The following is a 15,650-nucleotide window of genomic DNA, read 5'->3' as shown; positions in this document are numbered from 1 at the left end:
TGTCCCCCCCGGTGCCACGCCGCGCCAGCTCCTGTCGCCTCCTCCCCACGGTGACACCGGGAAAGTCCCCGCGGGGCCCGGGGCCACCTCCCCGCACCAGGAAGTCGCCCCGGTGGCTCGCGGAGAAGGTCGCCTCCCCGCCCGGTGTCGCCTCGCCGGGCGCCGTCGCCGAGCCCAGCCCCGGGTGGCGGCACCTCGGTGACAACTTTGAGGTGTCCCCACCGCCGCCGCCCCCGCCGCAATCCGGTTCAGAATTCCCCCTCGGGAATTCTCCGGGATCCGCAACCAAACCCCTCCCCCCCCCCCCCCGCGCCAGGTGAGCGGCTGGTCCCGTCGCGGCGGGATTCCCGGGATGCGCGGTTTCCCGGGATGCGCGGTTTCCCGGGAGGCGAGCGGCGCTTACCGAGGGGGTCCCCTCTGTCGCCGCTGTCGCCCCGGGGTGTCGCCGCTGTCGCCGCTGTCGCCGCTGTCCCCGCGCCGAGCGCGCGCCGGCGGCGCTTCCTGCTGTGACTGACACGGGTGCGCAGAGGGACCGGCGGCGGCACCCGGCACCGGAACCGGCACCCGGCACCGGCACCCTGAGCACAGCACCCGACAGCGGCACCGGCACCGGGACCCAGAACACAGCAGCCGGCACCGGCACCGGAACCGGGACCCGGCACCGGCACCGGGACCCTGAGCACAGCACCCGACAGCGGCACCGGCGCCGGGACCGGCACCGGCACCGGGACCCTGAGCACAGCAGCCGCCACCGGCACCGGGACCCAGACCCAGAACCCAGCACCGGCACCGGGACCCTGAGCACAGCACCCGACAGCGGCACCGGCACCGGCACCGGCAGTGGGACCCAGAACACAGCACCCGGCACCGGGACCCAGACCCAGAACACAGCACTCGGCGCCGGAACCGGCACCGGGACCCTGAGCACAACATCCGACAGAGGCACCGGGACCGGCACCGGGACCCAGACCCTGAACACAGCAGCCGGCACCGGAACCGGGACCCTGAACACAGCACCGGCACCGGGACCCAGACCCAGACCCTGAACACGGCAGCCGGCACCAGGACTCAGACCCAGAACACAGCACCCGGCGTCGGAACCGGCACCGGGACCCGGCACCGGGACCCAGACCCTGAACACAGCACCTGGCACCGGGACCCAGACGCAGAACCCAGCACCAGCACCGGCACTGGGACCCAGACCCTGAACACAGCACCCGGCACCGGGATCCAGACCCTGAACACAGCACCCGGCGCCAGAACCGGCACCGGAACCCGGCACCGGGACCCAGACCCTGAACACAGCACCTGACAGTGGCACCGGAACCGGGACCCGGAACCCAACACTGGCACTGGCACCTGGGCCCGGAACCGGCACCCGACACTGGCACCAGGACCTGGCACCGGAACCGGGACCCAGAACCCAGCACCTGACAGTGGCACCAGGACCGGCACTGGGACCCAGAACCCAGCACCTGACAGTGGCACTGGAACCGGGACCAGCACCAGGACCTGGCACCCGGCACCCGACACTGGAACCGGAACCGGGACCCAGCACCCAGCACTGGGACCGGCGCTGGGACTGACAGCGGGACCCAGCACCCGACACTGGAACCAGAACCGGGACCCAGCACCCGGGACCGGCACTGGGACCCAGCATCCAACACTGGAACCAGAACCAGGACCCAGAAACTGGCACCAGAATCGGCGCCGGGACCCAGAACCCAACACTGGCACTGGAACCGGCACCAGCCCACAACAGAGGCACTGGTACCGGCGCTGAGACCAGCACCCAATGCTGGCACCCAGAACCAGGACCGGAACCACGACCAGCAACCAACAGGGACACTGGGACCAGAACCGGGACCCAGCACCTGACAGAGGCACCGGCACCAGAATCGGCGCCGGGACCCAGAACCCGGCACTGGAACCGGCACCGGCCCACAACAGAGGCACTGGTACCGGCGCTGAAACCAGCACCCAACCCTGGCACCCAGAACCGGAACCGGCGCCAGGACCCAGCACTGGCATCGGCATTGGAATCGGCATCAGGACCCAGCACCCAACAACGGCACCAGAACCGGAACCAGCACCCAACAATGACACTGGGACCAGCACCCAGAACCGGGAGTGACACCCAGCGCCCGGAACCGGCACCGGGTCCCAAACACCAGCGTCAACGCTGGTACTGGCACCCAGTGCCCAAAAATGGCACCGGGACCAGAACCAGGACCCAGAACTGGGACCCAGAACCCAGCACTGAACACTCGGCACCCAACACCAACCCCAGAACCAGGACCGGAACCCAGCACCAGGACCAGAATCAGGACCAAGAACCAGGACCCAGCACCCAATACCGGTATCGGGACCAGAACCAGGACCAGAACCAGGACCCAGAACTGGGACCCAGAACCCAGCACTGAACACTCGGCACCCAACACCAACCCCAGAACCAGGACCGGAACCCAGCACCAGGACCAGAACCAGGACCAAGAACCAGGACCCAGCACCCAATACCGGTATCGGGACCAGAACCAGGACCAGAACCAGGACCCAGCACCCAGCACCAGTATTGAGACAAGAACTGGGACCCAGCACTTGACACCGGTGTCGGGACCAGAACTGGGACCGAGAATGAGGACGCAGCACCCAACACCAGTATCGGGACCAGAACCAGGACCAAGAACCAGGACCCAGCATGCAACAACAGTATCAAGACCCGAACCAGGACCAAGAACCGGGACCCAGCACCCAATACCAGAACTTGGACCAGAACCGGGACAAGAACTGGGACCCAGCACCCGACACTTGTATCAGGACCAGGACTGGGACCAAGAACTGGGACCTGGTCCTAACACGGGTATCAGGAGCAGAACCAGGACCCAGCACCCAACACCGGTATCGGGACAAGAACCAGGAATAAGAATTGGGACCCATCACTCAACACCGGTGTCGGGACCAGAACCAGCACCTAGGACCAGAACCAGGACCAAGAACTGGGACCCAGCATCGAACACCGGTATCAGGACCAGAACCAGGACCAAGAACCAGGACCCAGCAGTCAACACCAGTATCGGGACCAGAACCAGGACCAAGAACCAGGACCCAGCACTCAACACCCGTATCGGGACCAGAACCAGGACCAAGAACCGGGACCCAGCACTCAACACCCGTATCGGGACCAGAACCAGGACCCAGCAACCAACACCGGTATCAGGACCAGAACCAGGACCTAGGACTAGAACCAGGACCAAGAACTGGGACCCAGCACCCAACACCGGTATCGGGACCAGAACTGGTACCCAGCACCCAACACTGGTATCGGGACCAGAACCAGGACCTAGGACTAGAACCAGGACCAAGAACTGGTACCCAGCACCCAACACCGGTATCGGGACCAGAACCAGGACCAAGAACCAGGACCCAGCACCCAACACCGGTATCGGGACCAGAACCAGGACCCAGCACCCAACACCGGTATCGGGACAAGAACCAGGACCAAGAACCAGGACCCAGCACCCAACACCGGTATCGGGACCAGAACCAGGACCCAGCACCCAACACCGATATCAGGACCAGAACCAGGACCCAGCACCCAACACCGGTATCGGGACCAGAACCAGGACCTAGGACTAGAACCGGGACCAAGAACTGGGACCCAGCACCCAACACCGGCATCGGGACCAGAACCGGGACCAAGAACTGGGACCCAGCACCAGGACTGGGACCAAGAACCGGGACCAGGGACCCAGCACCCAACACCGGAACCAGCACCAGGACCAGCGCCGGCACCAACCTGGACGCTCCCGGTGCCGCTGGAATTCCTGTTCCGCTGCAAACCCCAAATCCCCGATCCCGCCGGGTGGGCATGGAATGTGGGAATTCTGCAGGGATTTTGGCAATGTGGAACTTCCCCGTGGGAATGGGATGTGGGAATTCTACAGGAATTTTGGGAATGACCTGGGATTCACCTCCGCCACCCTGGAGCTCATCCCCTCATTCCTGCATCCAAACCGGAGCCATCCAGCTGGATCCTGGCTCCATCCATGGAAAACCAAATCCCGGGAGCTGGGACCCGACCCCGGGCTGAGTCACCATTCCCGGATTCCAGTCCTTCCCGATCCATGCAGGAATTCCAGGAATTCCAGTGACTCACGGGATCATCGCTCTGTTTCCCAGGGAACAGCCGGGAACGACCCCCACAGCCCCCAAACCAGTGAATTCCCACTGGATAAACTGGGTACGGGGATGGGAGATCCTCAAGGGATCATCCATAGGGATCCAACCGCCCGGACGTGCTCGGAATTCCGGAATGGTTTGGGTGGGAAAAGACCTGAAATCCCATCCCATTCCAATCCTGACACCTCCCCAATCCCGGGGTGATCCCGGCCTTTCCTTGCACATTCCCAGGGATCCAGGGATTCTCTGGAAATTCCACCCCAGTCCCTCCCCACCCTCCCAGCTAGGAATTCCTTCCCAAATTCCCCAAATCCCAGAATCCTGACCCTCTGGCAGTGGGAACCATTCCCTGACCTGGCATTCCAGGCCCTTTTCCCAAATCCCTCTCCAGCTCTCCTGGATTGGATCCATCTCCATCCCCAATTCCTCCTTGAGTAGGAATTTCGGGATCCAGGGGCTTCACTGGGAATTCAGGACATCAGGAAGGGTCTCCCTTCCCGTTTCCATCCCCACATTCCATAAAAATCCCTCGGGATGGATCTAGAGCGTCCTCAATCCCAGAATCCCAGAATGGTTTGGGACGGGATCCATGGACCTTCCATCCCATCCCATCCCATCCCATCCCATCCCAACCCCACCATCCCAGGGTGATCCAAATCCACCCTTGGACACTGCCAGGGATCCTCTGGGAATTCCAGCCCAGCCGGGAATTCCTTCCCAAGATCCCAAAATCCCAGGCTCCCCTTTCCCACTGGAAGCCATTCCCTGGCTCCTGGCCCTCCAGCCTTTCCCCAAATTCCAGCTCTCCTGGAGCCCCTTTGGGGATCGGGAAGCGGCTCCAAGGATTCCCTGGATCCTTCCCCGATCCAGGGGAACATTCCCAGCTCTCCCAGCCTGGGATTGGATCCACCCCCATCCCCCTCTCTCCTAAGGGATCCCAAAATTCTTTTCCATTCCAAGGAAATCCCCAGGGCAGCCAAAAACATTCCCAGGTTTTCCGGGATCCTGTTGAGTTCCTGCCCACCCGACCCACATCGTGCTGTGGGGTTATTCCCCACTCCCGGCTGGTATTCCAACTTTTCCCGAGTGGGAAAACGTCGGACTGGGTGGGGTTGGGAGCAAGGCTGGGCAGAGACCCAGATCCCAACTTCCCAAATCCCAAATTCTCAAATCGCAACTTCCCTGTATCCCAGCTTCACTGCATCCCATTGCCTCCCACATCCCAGCTTCCCAAATCCCATCTTCAACTTCCCTGTATCCCTTTTCTTCCCACATCCCAACTTCCCTGTATCCCATCCTCAACTTCCCTTGTATCCCGTTGCTTCCCCACATCCCAATTTCCCAAATCCCAACTTCCCAGCATTCCATTACTTTCCAAATCCCAAGCCTTCCCACATTCCATCTCCACCTGCATCCCATTTTGCCTGCAACCCATTTCCCCACGTTTCCCACCTCCTTTATCCCATTTTCCCTTTTTCCTATTCCCTCTGCTTCCCATTTCCACCTGTATCCCATTTTCCCACTTTCCCATCTTCCGCTGTATCCCAGCTCCCCACTTTTCCGTGCATCCCATTTTCCTGTGCTCCCATCTCCTCTTTCATCCCATTTTCCCAGTTTCCCGTAACCACCTGCATCCCATTTTCCCCCTTTCCCATTTCCCCCGTATTCCATGCTTCCCATTTTCCCTGCATCCCATTTTTCTTGTATCCCATTTTTCTTGTATCCCATTTTTCTTGTATCCCGTTTTCCCTTGCTTCCCACCACCCCCTGTATCCCATTTTCCCTGTTTCCCATCTCCTCTCCTTCCCAGCTCCTCCTGCATCCCATCTCTCTCCTATCCCATTTTCCCACACCTCCCATTTTCCCTGCATCCCATCACCACCTCCATCCCATTTTCCCTGTATCCTGTTTTCCCTGTTTTCCGTCTCACTTGCATCCCATTTTCCCATGTTTCCCACCTCCCCCTGCTTCCCATTTCCACCTGCATCCCATTTTCCCTGCTTCCCATTTCCCCCTCCATCCCCTTTTCCTGTTTCCCATCTCACTTGCATCCCATTTTCCCCTGCAAAACATCTCCCTTGTATCCCATATATCCCATTTTTCCCACCTTCCCTTTTATCCCATTTTCCCTGCTTCCCATTTCCCCTGCATCCTATTTTCCCTGCGTCCCATTGTCCCTGTATCCCATTTTCCCTGTATCCCGTCTCTTTCTGCTCCCCGTTTTTCCATGCATCCCATCTCCTCCTGCATCCCATTTTCCATCTATCCCATTTCCCATCTTTCCCACCTCCCCCTGTATCCCATTTTTCCTGCTTCCCATTTTCCCTGGATCCTATTTCCCGTTTCCCACCTTCCCCTGTATCCCACCTACTCCAGCTCCCAGATTTTCCATGCTCCCCATTTTCTCTGTTTCCCATTTTTCCTGTCTCCCACCTCCTCCTCCATCCCCTTTTCCTGTGCTCCCATCTCCTCGTTCATCCCATTTTCCCTGTTTCCCATCTCTCCCTGCTTCCCATTTCCACGTGCATCCCATTTCCACCTGCATCCCATTTTCCATGCATCCCATCTCCTCTGCTTCCCATTTTCCCTGCGTCCCATTGTCCCTGTGTCCCATTTTCCCTGTATCCCGTCTCCTTCTGCTCCCCGTTTTTCCATGCATCCCATCTCCTCCTGCATCCCATTTTCCATCTATCCCATTTCCCATCTTTCCCACCTCCCCCTGTATCCCATTTTTCCTGCTTCCCATTTTCCCTGGATCCTATTTCCCATTTCCCATCTTCCCCTGTATCCCACCTACTCCAGCTCCCAGATTTTCCATGCTCCCCATTTTCTCTGTTTCCCATTTTTCCTGTCTCCCACCTCCTCCTCCATCCCCTTTTCCTGTGCTCCCATCTCCTCTTTCATCCCATTTTCCCTGTTTCCCATCTCTCCCTGCTTCCCATTTCCACGTGCATCCCATTTCCACCTGCATCCCATTTTCCATGCATCCCATCTCCTCTGCTTCCCATTTTCCCTGCGTCCCATTGTCCCTGTATCCCATTTTCCCTGTATCACATCTCCTTCTGCTCCCCGTTTTTCCATGCATCCCTTCTCCTCCTGCATCCCATTTTCCATCTATCCATTTCCCATCTTTCCCACCTCCCCCTGTATCCCATTTTTCCTGCTTCCCATTTTCCCTGGATCCTATTTCCCGTTTCCCATCTTCCCCTGTATCCCACCTACTCCAGCTCCCAGATTTTCCATGCTCCCCATTTTCTCTGTTTCCAATTTCCCTGTTTCCCATTTTCCCTGTCTCCCACCTCCTCCTCCATCCCTTTTTCCTGTGCTCCCATCTCCTCTTTCATCCCATTTTCCCCGTTTCCCATCTCTCCCTGCTTCCCATTTTCCCTGCATCCCATTTTCCCATGTTTCCCACCTCCCCCTGCATCCCATTTTCCCTGCCTCTCATTTCCACCTGCATCCCATTTTCCCTTTTTTCTATCTCCTCCAGACCCCCATTTTTCCATGCATCCCATTTTCCCTGTATCCCATTTTCCCTGCCTCCCATCTCCTTTTGCTCTGTTTTTCCCTGTATCCCATTTCCACCTGCATCCCATTTTCCCTGCATCCCATCTCTCTCCTATCCCATTTTCCCTGATTCCCATTTTCCCATTTTCCCATTTCCCCTGCATCCCGTCTCCTCCAGCTCCCCACTCTTCCTTCCATCCCATTTTTCCCTCTTTCCCTTCTTTCCCCTCATCCCCTCGGGAGCCGCTTCCCGGGAATCCGACCTTTTCCCAGGAATCCGCCCCCGGCCGGGAGCGCTGCCGGGAATCCCACGCACAGGAATGACTCAGGATCAGGGAGAACAGGGGAGGAACACTGCGTTCCCGTTATTCCCAGAGTTCCCAAGCCGGGATGGGATCGGGCCCAACCATCTGGGAAGGAAAAGCTCTCCAGATGTCCTGGAATTCCGGGATGGAAACTTTCAGGAGGATCCTCAATCCCACTTCTTTTTTTTTTTTTTTTTTTTGGCTGTTGGGATCGTGATTCCCGATCCATAAAACCTCTGGAGTTCTGGCTGTCTGATCCCAGCCTCGTCATTCCCAGCCCTACAGCCAATCCCAGGAATTCCATGGGGGCCCAGGCATTCCATGGGATCGAGGGAGGGGAGGGCGCTGCGTCCTCCCCACAGGGAAAATTCCCAAATTTCAGGGATTTTTCCCCAATTTTCCAAATTATTCCTTCTAATCCCCATCCTGATGGACATTTTGGCCATTCTGGCTGCTCCAGCTGGGAGCGATCCCAGGAAAGACATCCCAAAGCAACCCCAGGCTTTGGAAAATCCCAAATCCCGAATTTTTCAGGCCAGAAAAGAAGGAATTCCCACCTGGCCCCACTCCGCCTGTTCCCTGCCCAAAAAGGATCCTGGAAAAATTTGGGAATTCGTTTTCCAGCATGTGCTGACCTGGGATTGAGATCCCAAGGCTCTGCTGAGGCGCCAAATTCCCAAATCATGGATGATCCATGAATTCCCATGTGTCCATCATTCCCATATTCCCATCATTCCCAGATATCCCACATTCCAAGATATCCATTGTTCCCATATTCCCATCATTCCTGTGTATCCCTCATTCGCACATATCCCACATTTCCATGTGCCCATCATTCCCATGCATCCCTCATTCCCAGATATCCATCATTCCCGTTTTCCCATCATTCCCATATTCCCATCATTCCCAGATATCCTGCATTCAGAAATATCCATCATTCCCATTTTCCCATAATTCCCATATTCCCATCATTCCCATATTCCCAATATTCCATCATTCCCATATTCTCATCATTCCCACGTGTCCATCATTCCCACGGATCCCTCATTCTCATATTCCCACAAGTCCCTCATTCCCACATTCCCATCTTTCCCATATTCCCATCATTCCCATGTATCCCTTATTCCCACATATCCAACATTTCCATGTGCCCATCATTCCCATGACTCCATCATTCCCAGATATCCATCATTCCCATTTTCCCATCTTTCCCATATTCCCATCATTCCCACATTCTCATCATTCCCATGTATCCATCATTCCCATTTTGCCATCATTCCCACATTCCCATCATTCCCATTTTCCCATATTCCCATCACTCCCACATTCCCATCATTCCCATGTGTCCATAATTCCCACATTCCCATCATTCCCACATATCCCTCATTATCATATTCCCATCATTCCCATGCATCCCTCCTTCCCATTTTCCCATCTTTCCCATATTCCCATCATTCCCACATTCCCATCATTCCCATGTATCCATCATTCCCATATTCCCATAATTCCCATAATTCCCACATTCCCATAATTCCCAACATTCCCATGTATCCATCATTCCCATATTCCCATCATTCCCACATTCCCATCATTCCCATCATTCCCATGTATCCATCATTCCCATATTCCCATCATTCCCATAATTCCCAACATTCCCATGTATCCATCATTCCCATATTCCCATCATTCCCACATTCCCATCATTCCCATCATTCCCACATTCCCATCATTCCCATGTAGCCATCATACCCGTTTTCCCATCATTCCCATCCTTCCCAGGTGTCCATCATTCCCATATTCCCATCATTCCCATCATTCCCAACATTCCCAGATATCCATCATTCCCACATTCCCATCATTCCCACATTCCCATCATTCCCATGTAGCCATCATTCCCGTTTTCCCACATTCCCATCATTCCCAGGTGTCCATCATTCCCATATTCCCATCATTCTCATCATTCCCATCATTCCCATCATTCCCACATTCCCATCATTCCCATCATTCCCACGTGTCCCACATCAATCCCTTAACCCCAAATCCCCCTTTTTTACCTAAAATCCCATTCCCGCTTTTTCCCGGGAACCTTTCCCAGCCCATTCCCACTTGGAACAATTCCAAAACAAACAGCTCCGTACATTTATATCGACATTCCCGCTTTTCCAGCCTCAATCCCGAGCTGGAAAGGGATTGCGCCTGGAGAACCCTGGAGATCCCAAAGCCGGGATTGGGATCTTGGCCTCTGTTTTCCTGGGATGTAACAACTCCACGCCTCTAAATATCCCGGTTTTCCCGGGAATCCTGGAATTCCATCATTTCCTTTCCTCTGGAACATCCCAGCCCCATCCAAGGCTCCTTCCTGGTGCTTCCCATCCTTCCCGGTAAGCAGCAACCGGGATTTTCCCAACAGATCCCGGGATTTTCCCTTCAGATCCCAGGATTTTCCATCAGATCCTGGGATTTTCCCATCAGATCCTGGGATTTTCACGTCAGATCCCAGGATTTTCCTAGTCAGATTCCAGGATTTTTCCGTCAGATCCTGGGATTTTCCACCGGATCTTGGGATTTTTCAATCAGATCCTGGGATTTCCTTGTCAGATTCCAGGATTTTTCCATCAGATCCTGGGATTTTCCACCGGATCTTGGGATTTTTCAATCAGATCCTGGGATTTCCTTGTCAGATCCCAGGATTTTTCCGTCAAATCCTGGGATTTTCCCTTCAAATCCTGGGATATCCTTGTCAGATCCCAGGATTTTCCATCAGATCCCAGGATTTCCCCATCAGATCCCAGGATTTTCCCATCGGATCCTGGGATTTTCACGGCAGATCCCAGGATTTTCCCTGTCAGATCCCAGGATTTTCCCGTCAAATCCTGGGATTTTCCCTTCAGATCTTGGGATTTCCTTGTCAGATCCCAGGATTTTCCCATCACATCCTGGGTTTTTCCCTGTCAGACCCTGGGATTTTCCCATCAGATCCCAGGATTTTCCTGTCGGATCCCGGGATTTTGACGGAAGGGAGTTTTCGGGCCGTTTCTGGCCCCAGCTCCGGAGCTCTCCGAGGTTTCCCCGGGGGCTGTCGGGAGCCTCGGCCTCTTCCTGTTCCCCTTTTTCTGCTGCTTCCTCAGACGGCCTCTCCGTGATCCCAGTGCTCCCGTCCTTGCCGGGATCCTCCCTGGGATCCTTCCTGGGATCTTTCCCAGGACCCATCCCCTGTCCTTTCCAGGATCCTTCCTGGGATCCATCCCCGTCCTTCCTGGGATCCACACCCCTCATTCCCAGGATCCAGTCCCATCCTTTCTGGGACCTTTTCCAGGATCCTTCCTGGGATCCTTCCCAGGATCCATCCCTGTCCTTTCCAGGATCCTTCCCGGGATCTTTCCCAGGATCCTTCCCCTGCCCTTCCTGGGATCCATCCCTGTCCTTCCTGGGATCTTTCCCTGTCCTTTCTGGGATCCTTTCAGGGATTTTTCCCGGGATCCTTCCTGGGATCCTTCCCAGGATCCATCCCTGTCCTTCCTGGGATTGTTCCCAGGATCCTTCCCGGGATCTATCCCCATCCTTCCTGGGATCCACCCCCCTCCTTCCCAGGATTCATCCTTGTCCTTTCCAGGATCTTTCCTGGGATCTTTCCTGGGATCCTTTCTAGGATCCATCCCTGACCTTCCCATCCATCCCAGGATCCTTCCCAGGATCCTTCCCGGGATCCTTCCCGGGATCCATCCCGAGGGCAAAGGCAGCCAAATCCGTGGGATTTTCCACGGGAAAACCTCCTTTTATCCTTGTGGGATTTGTCCTGGTGGTTATCCCAGTTTTTACCCCTTCCTCGGTGGAAGAACTGCGGATATCCCACCCGGAAAATTCCCAGATTTCCAGCTCCATCCACCAGTGAAAAAGCCAAAGGATTCCGACGCTGCATTCCCAGCCCTTGGAAAAGCTCGGGGCTGGATATGGATTTTCTGGAGGTCGGGATTGGCATCCTGCTCTGGGACTTTCCCACCTCTGAGATTCCCAAATCCTTCCCGATTCCTGGTCAGACATTCCCTGGACATTCCCTTTCCTTGGGACATTCCCAGCCGCTTCCAACACCCCCAGGAGCTTCCCCGATTGGGATCCCAATCCCTGTGATCCGACGGCGGGATCATCCTCGCGGATCCCGAGGGAATCACGGAATCCCCGGATGCACCAAATCCCAACAAATCCACACCGTTCCCAATTCCCGCTTCCAGAACTGCCAGAACCGCCCCAGCACCGGGAAAACCTTGATTCCAGCAAATCCCATGGAATTCCCCATCCTCGACTCTCATATTCCCAAATTCCCGAACTTCCACCTCCGCCTTCCCTCCCCGGAGCTCATCCCGGTTTTCCCGGAATGTTGGGAAGGGGATGGCGAGCGCCCTTCCCAACTCCTGCTCCCATTCCCTCGGCTCTTCCCGGTGTTTCCCGAATTTGGGAAGCGGCTCTCACCTTCCCGCAGGATCCCCGTGTCCTGCTCCGGTGGCTCCCGGTGGGATCGGATCCCGAATCCCGATGGGATCGAACCCCGGCTCCCGGCTCCTGGATCCCGGTGGGATCAGATCCCACGGGAAGCGCTGGAATCACTTCCAGAAAGCCGGGGTGGAAAAGTGGGAGGCAGGAAAACTCCGGGATCCCCTCACCTGCACGGCGAGACCCCGGCAGAGCTTTGGGAATCAGCCGGGAATTCGGGCGCGGATTCCAGGGAATCCTTCCCGCTCCTCTCCCGGCGCAGGGGGATCCCCCCCCCGGATCCCGGGAAAAGCCGGAGCCGCTCCCGGAGCGCGGAAGGAGCCGGGGCAGGAAGGGGGAAGGGGGAAGGAGCGGGAGGCGGTCCCGGGGCGCCGCCACTCCCCCGGGAAGCGGCGGCACCTTCCCGATCCCGGGATCCCCGGGATCCTGGGAATTCTGCCCGCAGGACGAGTCCCGACCCCGATCGCAGAGTGCTCTGAAATTTTGGGAATGCCAGGAGGGAAAGAGGGAAGGGGAGGGCAGCAGTGGGGTGCCCTTGGTCCCACGGTTTGGGCATGGGATGAACGATCCCGGGATGAGCTGGGAGTTTCCAGTGGGAATGGAGAATTCCCAGTGGGAATGGGGAAGTGAGGGGGGTGAGCGCTTCCCGAAATTCCAGGTGGGAATTCCTGTGGAGCTGCAGCCCCTTTCCTGGCCCAGAGGATCCTTCCCACTCCTGGGATCCCCGGGATCCTGGGAATTCTGTCCCGAGGATCCTTCACTGAGGAGGAATCCCAGTCCCGATCCCAATCCCAATCCCGATCCTGATCCTGATCCCAGAGTGGTTTGAAATTTTGGGAATGCCAAGAGGAAAAGCGGGAAGGGGAGGGCAGCAGTGGTGTGCCCCTGATCCCACAGTTTGGGCATGGGATGAGCGATCCCGGGATGAACTGGGAGTTCCCAGTGGGAATGGGGAATTCTGAGTCGGAATGGGGAATTCCAAATGGGAATGGGGAAATGAGGGGGGTGAACGCTTCCCGAAATTCCAGGTGGGAATTCCTGTGGAGCTGCAGCCCCTTTCCTGGCCCAGACGATCCTTCCCACTCCTGGGTTCCCCGGGATCCTGGGAATTCTGCCCTGAGCATCCTTTACTGAGGAGGAATCCCAATCCCAATCCCGATCCCGATCCTGATCCCAATCCCAATCCTGATCCCTGATCCTGATCCCAGAGTGGTTCAGGGAACACCGGGAATGCCAGGAGGAAAAGAGGGAAGGGGAAGGGAGCAGTGGTGTGCCCCTGATCCCACAGTTTGGGGGTGGCTGTTCCCGGGATGAGCCAGGAATTCCCAGTGGGGATGGAGAATTCCCAGTGAGAACGGGGAAATGAGAGGGGTGAGCACTTCCCGAAATTCCAGGTGAGAATTCCTGTGGAGCTGCAGCCCACAATGGCGTCCAAGGACTCCTGGCCCATTCCCATTCCCATTCCCATTCCCATTCCCATTCCCATTCCCACTCCTTCCCCTTCCCTCAGCTCCTTCTCCTTCCCCGCTGCTCCCAAATTTTCCCCGCTCCAGGTGGGACAACCTGGACACGACCCCTGAAAAGACGGGAAGGAATCCCAAGGGATGTGGGGCTCCCCCATTCCCCAAACCCCACGGGCAATTCCGTCATTCTCTTCTCTGGAATTCCAGATCCCGGATAATGCATCTCAATTTCGCTTTTAGGGACGCCAAATTCCTTTTTCCCAAGCGGATGAGGCGCAGGAATCCCGGGATCCTGGGGAAATCCCTCTCCCCGGGAGGGCGGCGGATCCCTGGATCCCTCTGTGGATCCCCCCGTGGATCCCTGGATCCCCATTCCCATCCCCGGCTGTTCCCGAGCTCTCCCACGCACGGCGATGCGCAATTCCCACGCTCCGGGCTCCGGCTGGAATGCTGCATCCTCAGGGCCGGGAATCTCCCGGGGATCCACGCATCCAGATCCCAGAGATTCCCCCCGGGAATCCCCGCGGAGTTGCGGCGGGAGCATCCCGCTCCCCCTCGCCCTTTTCCCGTTCCATCGCCTCGTCCCGATCCCCGCCTCGCCCGCACGAGTTTCGGGACGGTCCCTCGGGAAGACGCTGCCGGAATTCCCTTCCCGAATTCCAGCCCCGATCCCAAATCCCTGCCCCGTCCCCGCTGTCCCGAGGACTCACAGGAGAACTGGCTCAGGAGGCGGCTGAGCCATCCCATGCTCCCTTTTCCAAAGGCGATCCCGTCGCTCCGGGAACGGCTCCCGGGAAACCGCTGCTCCCTCCCTCCCTCCCTCCCTCCCCCCCCCCGCCGCTTCCACTTCCCAATTTTCCCCTTTTTCCATTGGCACGGAGAGCTGGGAATCAAAACCCGCCGGGATTTATTCCGTCGCTAGGGAGCGACGCTTGGAATTGCGGCTCGCGGTATCCCAGGGAAAAAGGAAATTCCAATTTAAATCAAATAAATAAATAAATAAATAAATAGCGATCCCACTTACTTTTTTCCAAGGGGAATGTTGGTGCAGGGAATGAGCTCCGGGGGATCCGGCCGGGATTTGGGAGCGGGAGAAGTTGGGGCCGCTTCCAGAGGCTTGGATGGAGCTGTTCCCACCGCCGGGAATGCTGCGGGTGCTTGCTGCCATCTTCAGGCTGGGAAAGCTGGAGCTGGAAAAAATTCCAGCCCTTCCCTCCCCCACCACCCCATCCCAGCCTCCCGCAGCTTTCCAAGGAATTCGGGGCTCCCCGGCCTTCCAAACCTCCGGCGGGTTCCGTAATTCCGCGATTTACTTGGATAATTCCACTTTGGGATGAGTCCTAGGGGGTGGGAAAATCCTTTTCCCGAGGCAAATCCTGGAAAACAGCGGGAATGAGGGTGGACGGATGGGGTCAGGTCATGGGATCATCCCATATTTCCTCACCCTTTGGGACAGGGGTTGGGAAAGGGATTGGGGGGGGGATGGATCAGGCCAAAATTCCCGGATTTCCCCTTCTTTTCCCATCTCAGGATTCCTGGAGGGAATAAATCGGAAACCTGCATCCTGGAGCAATCCCAAAAGGACCGGGATACCCCAACACCCAGCAGGGTTTCCCATAAATCATCCCATGGAATAATCCCGCTCCTTGACCCCCCCCCCCCCCCCCAGACCAGCCCCAGCAGGGCTGCAGAATTCCCTGGAAAAAAA

This window comes from Anomalospiza imberbis, chromosome 3 (assembly GCF_031753505.1).
Source record: "Anomalospiza imberbis isolate Cuckoo-Finch-1a 21T00152 chromosome 3, ASM3175350v1, whole genome shotgun sequence".
Lineage (NCBI taxonomy): Eukaryota > Metazoa > Chordata > Aves > Passeriformes > Viduidae > Anomalospiza > Anomalospiza imberbis.
This window is presented reverse-complemented; position numbering follows the sequence as displayed.